Here is a 12820-nt window from a genome sequence, read left to right as displayed (position 1 = left end):
CCCCTCACTCCATCAGCAGGGGGCATTTTCATTCAAAGCAGGTTGGATTTCCTGGAGGGGGCTTTCCAGAGTGAACGGGACTCCCCCGGGAACAATCCTTTCCAAATCCCAGTTCTCTTCCAGCACAGTGTCATCCTGGCGCGCCATCGTCCCTCCAAGCGTGCAGCAGCCCTGGGTTTCCGCCGTTTCGAAGATTTGATCCGAGCCTCTCCTAATATTTTACCCCGGGGGAAAACAACAACAACAACGGATGGTACTCCGTCTCTAAGCCGAGAAAGATTTACGGCCCAACCTGCCTCTCTCCTTAATTTGCTATGGTTTTAATTTTATTTTATCTCTCGGAGAAGATTGAGTTATGCTGGCAATATCTCATCCGCGGGATATGACTCCCCTTCGGAGGTGAGTAATGGCGGGGCGCCCCTCCTCTGCTCACGGCGCCGCCTCCTCCTTATTCATGCCGCTGGCGCCGCGTCCAAGATGAAGTCCCGCGATGACAAAAGGGTATTGTTAAATCAATAGAAACCAATAACATTCCCAATAATTTAGAAGACACTCATTTTGATTTAGTGGAGGTAGCCTACCGGGTTTCGGTGCGCCGGCTAAAGGGACGGGGTCGGGTGACAAATAAGAGGCCTGAACACACTTTCGTGGCCCCATCTGAATTCTGACAAAGGGAGGTGAGGGCCTCGATATCTTATATCTCCAGAACCTTGTCAGTCTCAGGGTCTGCAGGACTCCTCTCCCCACAACAGACACCCCGTGAGGGAGGTGGGGCTGAGAGAGCTCTGTGAGAATAGTTCTAACAGGACTGTGACTCGTCCAAGGTCACCCAGGTGGCTGCAAGGCTCTTAGACACAACTCCAGTCGAGCTCTCTCTCTACACTAGGCTGGCTCTCAGGGGAAGGCCTCTGCCTCTCTGCCCTGTTATTGGCCCTCCAGAGGAACTGGCTGGCCACTGTGTGAGACGGGAGGCTGGACTGGATGGATCACTGTCATGACCCAGCAGGGCTCTCCCGACATTGTTACCTGAATCGTGTCTTCGTAGCTGTTTCTCCCTTTTCTCACAGGGAAGGATCTCCCTGCACAACAAGTAGGTAGTTGATGCCCTGCTGCCATTCTAGAAATCTCTCTTGCTGTTCATCATCGGTGACGGGGGGAAAGGGGGGGATGGAGCAGAACTTGGACTATTCAGGAGAAGGAAATGCGGATAGGGGGGAATGTTCATTTCCCAATCGTTAATCCTCTTTGTGATTCTCCTCCTACCTGGCCATTGAAAAGCCCTCTCCACTCCTTGGCACTGCGAAATCTGCTCCAGCACTGCCGCTGCTTGCGGGTTTTCTCTTGGCAGGCCCAACACCCCGAGGCCCCAGAAGGCAGGAGGAGGCTCGTCATGGGGCCGACCTGCTCGGCGATACATTTCTCCTTGTCTCTTTCTCAGCAGGGCCGCCTCGGCCGCGCAGGTCGGGGGCTGCGTCAGACGGGGAGGGTTCCATTTGTGCACGCTGGCGGCACAGGAACGGAGGGCTTCCTCGTGTGCAGCTCTCCGCAAAAGGGGCAATTCTCAGACAAGAAGGAGGGAGGGAGGATTTTTTAGACTCAAAGATTCAATTATTCAATAGGGTCTTAGGCGAATATATAATAATTGAGAGACAGGAGGGAAAAGATCATTGTTGCAATATTATTTTGCCCAAGAACCTACGTGCTAGGTTGACTTCCTTGAATCCGGCCCCTCCCTCAGACACTGGATTGGCCCCCTGCCCCCCCCCCCCCGGGGCATTTGCTGTGCTAGAGGGCCTCTCCTGCTCTGCTGGGCCACCCCAAAAGTTCTCCTTGGCCTCTTTGTCCCTGCAGGGAGCTGGCCATGGTGCTGATCACCATCATTTCCCATTTCCCGGAATATTCGCTGTCTTCATCCATAGCACACCATAGCTGATAGAAACGAATCACTGACTTCCCTCTTCGACTGATGTTGTGGGGCCAGATCTAAGACTCGTTGCCCCCTGATATCCATCTGGCAAGGGGAGTGGCCGTGGATCAGTGACGTAGCCTCAGCATGGTGTGCGGAAGATCCCAGGCCACCACCAGCTGGCCATCGCCCTGACCTGGAGGGCCCAGGCGAGCCTGATCTTGTCAGATCTCAGAAGCTAAGCACTTGGGTGGTTCCGTTCGGAGCACCGGACTCCTTTTCACGCTGTGGCTCACCGGCGCAAAAATGGCCTTGGAATAAAGATGTTGTCGGGAACTTCACGCGGCCAGGAGGTGGTCCCCGAAGACCGGAAGGCATCTAATCAGAAAGCTCCTGTCCAGTGTCCTCCGCTGACAAAGGCATTGACAGAGAGCTTATTTTCAAATTTGTAGCATCCAATTACATCCTAGCCAACGTGTGATGAATGGCCCCAAGTCTGGCTGCAAATGGGATGCCCTTGATTCCTTCCTTAACTTTCAAACGCGTTCCGTCACGTTGCCTGCACAAGAGGCTGGCATTGGGATGCTCCCCCGTCAGACTCCCTGTGGACGCTGCCTTGTAACTCTTATTTTACTCTTGGCTTGTACTGCTCAATGGAGTGAGCCAATCACATGGCAGCACTTGCCGTAAGGCTTCCGGACTGGCCAGGTGCCTCTTTGGTGGCTTCAAAAAGGACGTGGACAAAATGGGGAGAGTGCGGAGGAGAGGAACGAAGAGGACCAGGCCCTAGGAGGAAAGGCTGAGGGCCTTGGGAAGGCTCATCCTGGAGAAGAGGAGGCGGAGAGGGGACAGGATGGCTGTCTTGGAGTATCTGAAAGGTTGGCAGAGTATCTAGCATACCTAGGCCCTCTCTTTGCTTGCCAGTTTGAACACACCTGATATCACCTGCAAAGGGCCAGAATGAGGCGACTGCAAACATTCAACTGGCACCTCTGGAGACCACAGGGACAGGGTTCAGAAGGTCCCAGGTCCAATCCTGGCCATTTCTGGCATCTTTGGGCGCAGAGCGGGGAAGGAACCCTTCCGGTCCTCGAGACCCTGGAGAGCCAGTCCGAAAAGGCCATTTGGAGTCCGGGGACCCGACGCCTGGCTTGGTATATTAAGCAGGTTGAACTGTTCAAATCCCAGCTCGGCAATGAACTTCCCAAACAGCCCTGGGCTCGTCGGTTTCTGGTACAAAATTCCCCATCTGTAACACAGGAGTACTGATGGCTTTGGGCTCCCCAAATGGCAATACAAATAGTAAAAAAAATGGGGGGGGGAATTGTTTGACTTGTGGCTTCGGAATGGGGGAACCGGGAGCCGTTGGGCTGCTCCTTTCCCCCCCACGGGGTGTTTGGCATCCATCGCGGGGCAGGAAGCCTTCCGACGGCTTGCCAGCAAGAAGGATTCCACGAGATCTTGGGCAGAGTTAAGGCTTGAATTATTATCCGAATAAAGGCCGCTTTATTGACTCGGAGACTCCGCTCTTCCCTTGCCATTAGAGTTTTATCGGAACATTAAAGTACTTCCCAACTTTCATTTCCCCCTTTAAAACAAAATTAGTTCTGCGTTTTCTCCAGCAGCCACGGCCGCCCTTAGGCGAGCGCCTTTCAGAGTACAGGAAAGCATAAACAACAATCAAGGCATAATTAGAAACAGTTCGGAAAGTTGGGCCGTCTCCCCTAACACCCACCTGCCCCCCCTCCCCTCCACCGCTGCTAACTTTCGGTGTAACGCACCCGCACGTCCCCCTCTCTCTCTCCCTGGGTGTTTTGGCTTGGCTTGACTTTAGGGGATTCCAGTTCACAGAGTGTATTGATTAAACAGTGTAATCTCGACTGTTTTATCTGGCTCCGCTCTCTTCTTCTTCTGCTTCTCCCCCCCCCCCTCTATTTTTAAATCAATGCACTTGGCTGCAGTCCATCCCACTTCAGAGCTCCAGGAGGGGATTTGGGGAGGATGGCCAACCCATGCTGGTCTCTCGTCGCCTCGGTCCCAAGGTTGGCTGCCCCATCAATGTGGAGAGAAGCCCCATTCCTTCTCTCCCCCCACCCTGCCTCAGAAGCACAGCCATAAAACTGCTAGGGAGGGTTTTATTGGAGCCTCCGTGACACCTAAAGTGTTTTTTCTTTCCCTTTTTGGGAATGCAGGCACGACAGCTCTGTTTAAATGCCCAAGTTGCTGAAGGGTCTCCAACCTGGGATCATGGGAGGGAGGGGTGTCAAGCAAGACCCATTGCTGGCCAATTTCCAGGTGGGTCCTGGAGATCTTCCTGGAATCACAACTTTCCTCCAGGCTATTGATCAGTGAACAATTCCTCTGGGGGGGAAATGGCTTCGTGGGGGGGTGGGGGTGGCCGCTATTGGGATATTTGGCTGATATAGTAGAGTTTTGCCCAGTCATAGAAGTATGAAAATCCCAAGGAGGAAATACTGCTTTACACAAGGAGGGATTCAAGTGTGGAATTCGCTGCCAGAGGATGGAGTGGTGGCCACGGGGATAAACAGCCGTCCAAGCAGATTTGTGAGATTCATGGAGGAAAGGTTTATCAATGGCTACTGGCTATGGTGACTGAAGGGAACCCCCACTTTCGGAGGCATTCAGCCTCTGAATCCTAGAGCCAGGAGGCGACACCAGGGAAAGGCCTCCTTTGGCAGCCATTTTGTGGCTGGGCCCACCACACTTGGCCAAAATTCAAGAGGTACCCAAAAGCTCAACATAATTGGGGACCCCTGCTCTAACCACCCTGTTTGCCTGGCCTCCACATGGTTTGCCACCTTAATCTCTTGCAAGTCTGCCATAAAAGTTTTGTAGAATCTTCGCCGGCTTTCCGGGGAATTGCTGGCACCGGATCAGAAGGGGAAGAGGACGGGAGAAGGATGCGGCCGGGAGGAGCGCACAGATGCGACGGTGCTTTGAATCTCCCTGCGCGAGGCCTATTCCAATTCCCCGAGAGGCACGGAGCCCCATCCCCCGCACGGCCCCAAACAATTCGAGAATAATGAGGTCGTCCCGACTTGACAAGACGCTTGAATACAGTTCGGTGCTCGCTTATCATTCTCAAGGAAGATGTCCTCTGGATGAAAGAGGGGAGCAGTGTCAGTATGCAGTGCGGGTTTCCCGCTGCGAAGCGGAGACGAAAACAAAAATATGGAAATCTGGAAGAGACAGTAATGAGGGCCGGTGGAGAAGGACAATTTGTTTCTTCCAAGGACGTGCCTGTTGGGCTTTTGAAGAAACACGCCAGCCATCAGGCTCGAATGGACCAATAATACTGTGTCTGGACTATCAACAAGGTGACCAGCTGAGTGCCCCCGAAGGCCTGTAAGAGTCGCATAGAGGCCGAAATGGTGCCCTGTCAGTGCCACCAAAATCTGATCTCCCCAGGGTCGCTGCCTCTGAGCCCAAGGGTCTGACTGAATCGGCCTGGCTCATAACCATTGATGGTCCTCTTCCCGTCAAGTCACAGCTGACATATGGCGATCCCACAGAGTTTCAAGGCGGGCGATGTTCAGACGTGATTTGCCATTGCTTTGTCTTTGTGTAGCAACCCTGGGATTGAGGGGAGGTCACCCATCCAAGTACTCGCCATAGCTGACCCTTCTTAGCTTCTAATCTGGAGAACCAGGACTGATTCTCCGCTTCTCCTCCACATGGTGACCTTGGGCCAGGCCCAGTTCTCTCAGAATTCTTGCACCTCCTGCATAAACATGCGCATTTTAACCATGTGCAGTGATACATGGTGTAAAAATGATGCATAATAGCATATCCGGGTTTTTTTATTCCATAGCATAGAGTTGGAAGGCCAGACAGTCCAAGCTAGAGCATCTCTGGTGGTTGATGGTCCTCCTTGTTCTCGCCGCCCCTTCCTCCCTGCTAGCTAATATCTTTGTTGAGGCCACGTGCCTCTGGAATTATCTGCTGCGGATACCTCACCCCATATGACGCCCTGTCTTTCCCCCCACTTTTTAGTTATTAATACAGACACTTTAGTTATCAGAGATCTTGACAGCCATGACAGATTGACCTCCCGCCATCGAAGATGCACGCTCTCTCTGCTTGTTAAAATAATAAATGGCTACCTGTCAAATCGGCTCTCCAAGTAAATGTGGGCCCCAGAGATATCTCTATTGTAGACTTTTTAAAAACCTCTTTGGCTTCCTTGTATGGATATTAATTAATAGTTATAGTCTCTTTCATTGAGATAGATAGAAATACTAATTACTTTCCCCCAATGAATCCCTCAACGATATCACTTATTCGGTAATAATTAAACAACCCAGGGGAAACAAAAAAGAAAAGGTTGGTTAGAAGTAGTTAACAAGGATTTAACGGCCAGGAAGAATACCGCTTTTTAAAAGGAAAAGAAAAAGAAAAAAGGAAGCGCATTTTGAATCATTGGCCCGTAGCGTGTTTTTATTGATAATGGGAACAACAAGGTACAGATGTCCGGGGGATCGCCACGTGTCCACCCCTTTGATTCCTCCCTTCCGCTGCCTTTTGACTGTGGGAGCTCAGGAGCGATGGATCGCAGCCCCCTCCGAGAAGCCCAGCCGCATGCTAAAGCCCCCTCTGTGGACTCGCCTCTCCCTGAGGGAGGTCTTCAAACAGAATACTCGATGGCGTTCCTGTTGGGCGCTGGCTTATTGATCTCGTTTACCTCTTAGATGCCCAGTGCGCATGATGATACATCCCCGTAGGAGGTTTTTCTCCACGGCTTCTGTGAAGGGAGGGATGGAAGAACCCCCTTTCCTCCTCCCTCCCTTCGTCCCCCCCCCCCCTGAAGTCTCACCTTACCTTGGTACGCAGACACACAAAAGAGGAATTCAGAAACCAGAGCTGGACTTTACAACCAACTTTGTTAAATTGGCCTCTGTTGCGTAAGGAGAGTGTTATGGCTTCCTTGCTCCTAGAGAAGTCCAAGGTTCGTCTTTGGGGGCGTTCTACGATGTGAAAAGAACATGGGACAAGTCCGGCTTGGATTAGACCAGCGGTCCATCTAATACAGCCTCTGGTTGCACAGGAAGGCCAATCAACTACCCGAGAGGGCCGGCAAACAGGAGCGTAGGGAAGGACAAACCCTCACCTGATGTAGCCTTCTAGCACTGGAATTTTGCTGTTGATTGGCTATGTAAATGCAAAATGATAACGTAAGAAGGGCCCTGCTGGATCAGACCGATCGTCCATCTAGTCAAGCATCCTGTCTCACACAATGGCCAACAAGTACCCCTGGAGGGTCACCAAGAGTGCATTGAGGCCAAGGTCTTTTCCTGGCACTGTATTCAAAGGTGGACTGCCTCTGAAGGTGGAAGTTCCTTTCGTAACAGTGGCTAGTAAACCTTTCTTCCGTGAATCTAGCAAATCCCTTTTTAAGGCTGCTTGTTCCTGTGGCCATCACTATGTCCTCTGGTGGTGAACTCCACATTTTAATCACTCATTGTGTACAGAAGTATTTCCTTTTTGTCCGCCCTGAACCATCCGCTTGTTGGATGCTGGGGGGGGGGGAGTTCTCTTGCTCAACTCTCTCTACCTGTGCATGATTTATAAACCTTGAAGGAGGGAAGGGAGAAGAGAAGAGAAGGGAAGGAGAAGGGAAGGAGAAGGGAAGGGAAGGGAAGGGAAGGGAAGGGAAGGGAAGGGAAGGAAGGAAGGAAGGAAGGAAGGAAGGAAGGAAGGAAGGAAGGAAGGAAGGAAGGAAGGAAGGAAGGAAGGAAGGAAGGAAGGAAGGAAGGAAGGAAGGAAGGAAGGAAGGAAGACCAAGGAGGAAAGAAGGAAGGAAGGAAGACCAGGGAGGAAAGAATGAGAGGGAAACAGACAGAAACAGACAGACGGGGAAACATGAAAAAGGCAGAGACGGAGAGAGAGACAAAGCGAAAGAAAGAGATAGATCAGTCAATTAGCTTTGAGCCGCCAGGAACAGAATGCGGGTTCACAAAGAGTAAGGAACTGACGCCTGTGTTCATTAGCCTGCCCAATAAAGCCGTTTCCCCGCCTCAGAGGCCTTCCCAAGATTGATGGAGATTGAAGCACAAATTTGATTTTTGTCTATGGCTAATAAAAAATCATTTACCCTTTCCAGCCGATGCTGTATCCTCGGAACTAAGGCAGAGCCGCAGCTCCCCCGGCATCATTATCTTTGGGAGAGAGCGTCACTCACTCATTTATCAAAGTGTTTCTAAAAGCTTCCCCCAACGGCAAACCACGAAACGGATCCGAGGATCGGGGAACAACCCGGAGGCCTTAAAAAGGGGGGAAGAAAGATTCGCTCCTCCAGACCCCGCCAATGATTTTCTTTTAACAAGCCAAGGAGGGAGGAGATCCATAAAAAGGTAGGCAGGAGCCAGAGAGCGGAAAAAGAGACTGGCGTTTTCTCTGCTCTGTCTCCCTGCGTGCCGAGGTCATGGATACACCTGCTTTGTCCTCACAGCAACCTTGTAGGGTAGGCTGGGAAAGAGTGACTGACCCAAGGTCACCAGATAAACTTCAAAGCAGAGTCGGGATCCGAACCTGGGTCTCTCCGAAGCTAGCTCCACCATAGTTCCTGCTCTGGACTCGCAAACATGAACAGGGGGGCGGGGGGATTGTGGCACGGTGGTTAAAGTGTTGGTCTAGAATTTTGAATTCTGCTCCCCACCCACCTGTGCGTTGACCTGTCTGGGGATTCTGTTGCTCAGGTCCTGAAATTCTAGGTCCATTCAAGCCTGGACTCTCCCTAGAAGTGAAAACAGCTCAGTCAAGGCCACCGCATCATGGAAAGGCCCCTCGTGCTAGGGAAAGTCCAAGGCAGCAGGAAAAGAGGAAGACCCAACAGGAGATGGGTGGACTCCATCAAGGTACCCACGAGGGCCTGCAGTTTTCCAGACCTGAGCATGGCCGTAAACGAGAGAATGTTTCGGAGAACATGAATTCAAAGCATCAACGATAGATCGGAAGCCGTCTGCCATCCCTACCAGTCTCCCTAGATATTATTAGCCAGCAAGCACGACGGATGCTTTTAAAGTCCTCTGGTTGCTGAAATAATAAGCCTGGGACAGATCCCCAAACGCACAACTGGAAACCGTGTCCTCCACCCCAAGCGGAGGCCCAAACAAAAGTGTCCCAACCCACCGCAGACTCGCAGCGGAAGGCTCCCTTCGGGGGGGGGGGTAGGGAGAGCCAGCAGGTTAAATGTTTAATTAAAGCGAGCAAACAAACAAAGGATAACGTTTCCTCATTATTGTGCCCCAGAAGGACTGGCGTCGGTTTTAATAAGCGCCGTTGCCTTCCCAGCTTCCCGCCCGTCGTGCCGAGGGCTCCCGAGGGGCGCGTCGACGTGTCAGAAGCCACGCTGGAAACATCGCAAACAACCGCCGATGGAGAGTTTCATCCGAAGCGAAGTTGCCGGTTGTGTCTCCCTCTGGGCCCCTCTGGGCCTCCCCGGCCCCCTCTCCAGCGCCCCGCCATTCCCCTCCTCCTTGGTTTCCAAACTCGGTCAAGACCATGGGAAGGAGACCAGTCTTCCGTTTTACGCCCCCGCAGAGGTTCCGGCAATGGGCTTTGTTCTGCCCAAGGCGTCACGCGGCTTCCTTGAGCACAGCAAGACTTGGTTGTGAGCCCTGCTGCTCATGCTCCTCGGAAAGGGTGTTGAGTGGCCAATGCCTTGTGCCGGCTTTTGCAGGAAACCACCTGGCAGCCATTTTTTTCTGGGGGGAACTGATCTCTGTTGCCAAATTCCTGGAGATCCCCAGGTCCCACCTGGCGATTGGCATCTGTAGTTGTTGCTTCAACACTCACGTGCCGCTCAGCCACTTGACGGAGGAAGAAAGGGTCTCCCAACGGCATTCAACTCCTTGCCCTCATCGTCAGCAGTAGACACCTCTGGCAGAATTGGAGAAACAGGAGCAAGGGTACTGGGTAAGGTTGCCAAACTCCAGGTGGGGCCTGGGGGTCTTCCAGAATCACAGCTGACCACTGGGTGACAGCTCAATTGCCTAGGGGGGGGATGGCTGCTTCACAGAGTGGACTCCCCCCACGAAGCTCCACCCTCCCTCGGGTCCACGCCCAAATCTCCAGGGCCAAAACCCCAAGGGAAGCCAGCGTGCTAAAGAGACACCAAGGAGCCGTTCCATAATTCATGCAGCGGCAAAGGCTCCGAGAACAATTGAACCATGGACTTCTCTGCTTTTAAAGGTCACTCGGAAAGCAATTTCACCCTGGAATAAATCAATATGGAAAAGTGGAGTTCTTAAATTATTTTATGCATCCGGCGGACCTCAGCCTCGCAAATCAGCTCAGGTGCCCCATGGGTGGCACCCAAAGGCCTCTGGGGCAGCACCGGGGCTTCAAAACACCCACCCCTTGAGGAAGCCCATTCCCCCCTGGCTGGCCGGTTGCCAGCCTCCAGGGGGTGGCTGGAGAACTCAACCAGGAACTTGCAACCCATGACCCGCTACCAGAATCTGACCTGGCGTCTGCAGCGTCTAAAACGGAAAGAGAAGTTTGGGGCCCCGGTCCAGGGCTGACTGGGGTAGGGTAGCCAGCTCCAGGTTGGGAAAGATTTGGAGATTTGGGGGGAGGGACTTGTGTGGGTCAGAATGCCATTTTTGCATCTATTTTGTCCCCATGCGAACCGATCTGTGCCACCCAGAGGTAAGTTGCTGCAGTGAGATGGTTTGAATTTTGAATAGGTAATACTAATTGAGGACATAGGGGGGGGAAATGTTTGTCCTTTGAAATTGTTGTTCTTTGTGACCCGCCGTGCCACTGAGGAAATGATCCGAAAACAGGGTAATATGCGGTTCGTGGTTCAGCCGTGCTGCGTTTCTCCTTTGGACTCCACCTGTAGCCCTCCGGTCTGCCCCGTTGTGTCTTTCACCCGTTCGCCAACCTGACAGATCGCTCCGTTTAAATCGCTGGGGATTGCCCACGAAAAGTGGCCGCCACTCCTCGCCTCCCTGGAAGACTTAGGGCCAGGCAGACATCCTCGGCCTGACCTACCTCGCAGGGTAGCTCTTGCAAGGTGAAAATGGGCATTAACCACGGAGACTGTTGGTTGTTTAGATTTCAGTCACCTCCACCCCTCCCCAAAAACCCAAGTATTTCCCAATCCGCACCTGGGATCCTTGTTTTAGTTACCTTCTGCCTGTTGGTTTTTCAGGTATTTCGGTCACGTTAAGCCCTCCTCCTCCTCCTTTTTTCGTGTTTCCCCCCCCCCCAACATCTCAAGTGCGTTCGGTGTTTCCAAATAAATAAATAAAATAATGAACAGTGTCAGTTTTATTAATGTGTTAAAACATGAATTAAAAACATGGCAAATCAACGGGAAAGCGGCAGTCTGTCGGAATGAATATTTCATCCCGCACATCAATAAATCATAGATCAAAGGGAGCCGGGTGCCGTCTCTCGACCCACCGCCCACCCCCACCCCATATTTCTCATCTGTCAGGAGGACTGGGTGACGGTAGGTTTCTGCATGGTCTGTGGCCCTCGCAAGCACTGTGGAATTTAATGCTGTACGAAAGAGAGGGCGACCCTGAGAGAGAGGCTACAGCCGGGGCTCATGGGAATTGTAGTCCATGCACACCTGGAGAGCCACAGTTTGGCCACCTGGCCTAAAGGATATAATTCTCCATCTACCCGAGTCTGTTCGTTCAGGATCGCCCTTCTGATTCAGCTCGGAACTGAAGCAGGGCAGAGGCGGGATGCCGTCCGTCTGCCATCAAAGCAGGCTGCAGGAGGAAATGGTAGAGGCCACCAGACCTGAAAATGGCTGCTAACAATAGGGCATTTGGGAAGACATTCAATCCCTGTTCTCTCCCTGTCCCTCTCAACTTTTCCCACCTCGCAGGACTGTTGGGAGGAGAAAAGGAGGAAGGGACGACCCTGCGTGCCACTCCAAGCCATGTGATGAAATGCAGTAGACAAAAGGAAGTGCTGCAGCGTCTCAACTCTGCAATCCGCTAGTGCAAAAGGGGCTCCACGAGTGCCCTGGCCCGCCTCGAAGGATTGTTGTGAGTATAAAATGAAGGACAAGAGGAAGGGCAGACTCAATAAGCAATGAATAGATTTAGAAGCAAAAACCTTCTTTCCCCCTGGGCTGCCAGGGTGGAGAATGGACTTCAGGGGTCTCATTTGGTTTCCCGTATCCGCAGCTCGGACTCCTTGGCACCTTTCTAGCTAGCAAGGCCCCGCCGGTTGGATTTTTCTTCATAATTGCTGCCACAATTTTTCAGTCCATCTGACACGGGGCCTTCAGGACGAGCCTCTAAACCTTCCCTCCGAGCTTGTAAAACAGAATCTCAAAGTGACACGCGCAAAGAAATTTAATTAATCTTTTCATGCTCTTTTGTGTGCAATGGACAGTTTGGAGCTCGTTTATTCCCCGCAACCAAAGCTCTCGCCTGGTCCTCGGGAAGCGAAAACTTTCCTCCTGAACAGAAGACAAGAGCAACTGGTTTGATAGATTTGGAAAAGTACCCGGGGCTCCGTTTCCTTTCCTGGGGTCGTGCCGAGCGCCATTTCCCCATCTCCATCGGCGCTCGTTGGCGGTTCTGCGGAATTAGCTGGGATTTTCTTTTTTTTAAGCGGCATTTATCATCTGTGCCAGCGATCCCCCCCGTTTGCAGCGCCGGCTTGAACCCGCGATGGCACGGCGTGACGTGGCCATGTTTTTTAATTAGTTTGGAAGCTTTTAATTGGGAAACAAAAGGAAAGAGCTCGCCGATTGTTATTGGAACCTTTAATTGCCTGTCTCGGTAGACCATTAATTATCTTGATGGGAATATGACATTTCTCTTTCCCCCCCACCCCACCCCACCCCACCCCACCCCTTACGCCCCGCTTGAATTAAGGCCTTCTCGGCCTGGTGTTTTACCAAACTACCTGTTGGGTTCT

At 52.2% G+C, this 12820-nt stretch overlaps 1 long non-coding RNA gene across 1 annotated transcript in view; it reads left to right on the top strand.

Moving 5' to 3' along the window:
* The window catches only part of LOC143827191 (uncharacterized), a 139247-nt gene extending 129996 nt beyond the window's left edge, over positions 1-9251 (top strand). The window contains exon 6 of the long non-coding RNA XR_013227210.1: positions 8028-9251. This is a non-coding gene — a long non-coding RNA (uncharacterized LOC143827191). The remainder of the gene's footprint in view (positions 1-8027) is intronic.
* Positions 9252-12820: the final 3569 nt, after the last annotated feature.

The sequence above is a fragment of the Paroedura picta genome, chromosome 17 (genome assembly GCF_049243985.1).
Source record: "Paroedura picta isolate Pp20150507F chromosome 17, Ppicta_v3.0, whole genome shotgun sequence".
NCBI classification, from domain to species: Eukaryota; Metazoa; Chordata; class Lepidosauria; order Squamata; family Gekkonidae; genus Paroedura; species Paroedura picta.
Note: the sequence above shows the minus strand (reverse complement) of the source record. Positions and strands in the feature narration are given on the sequence as shown.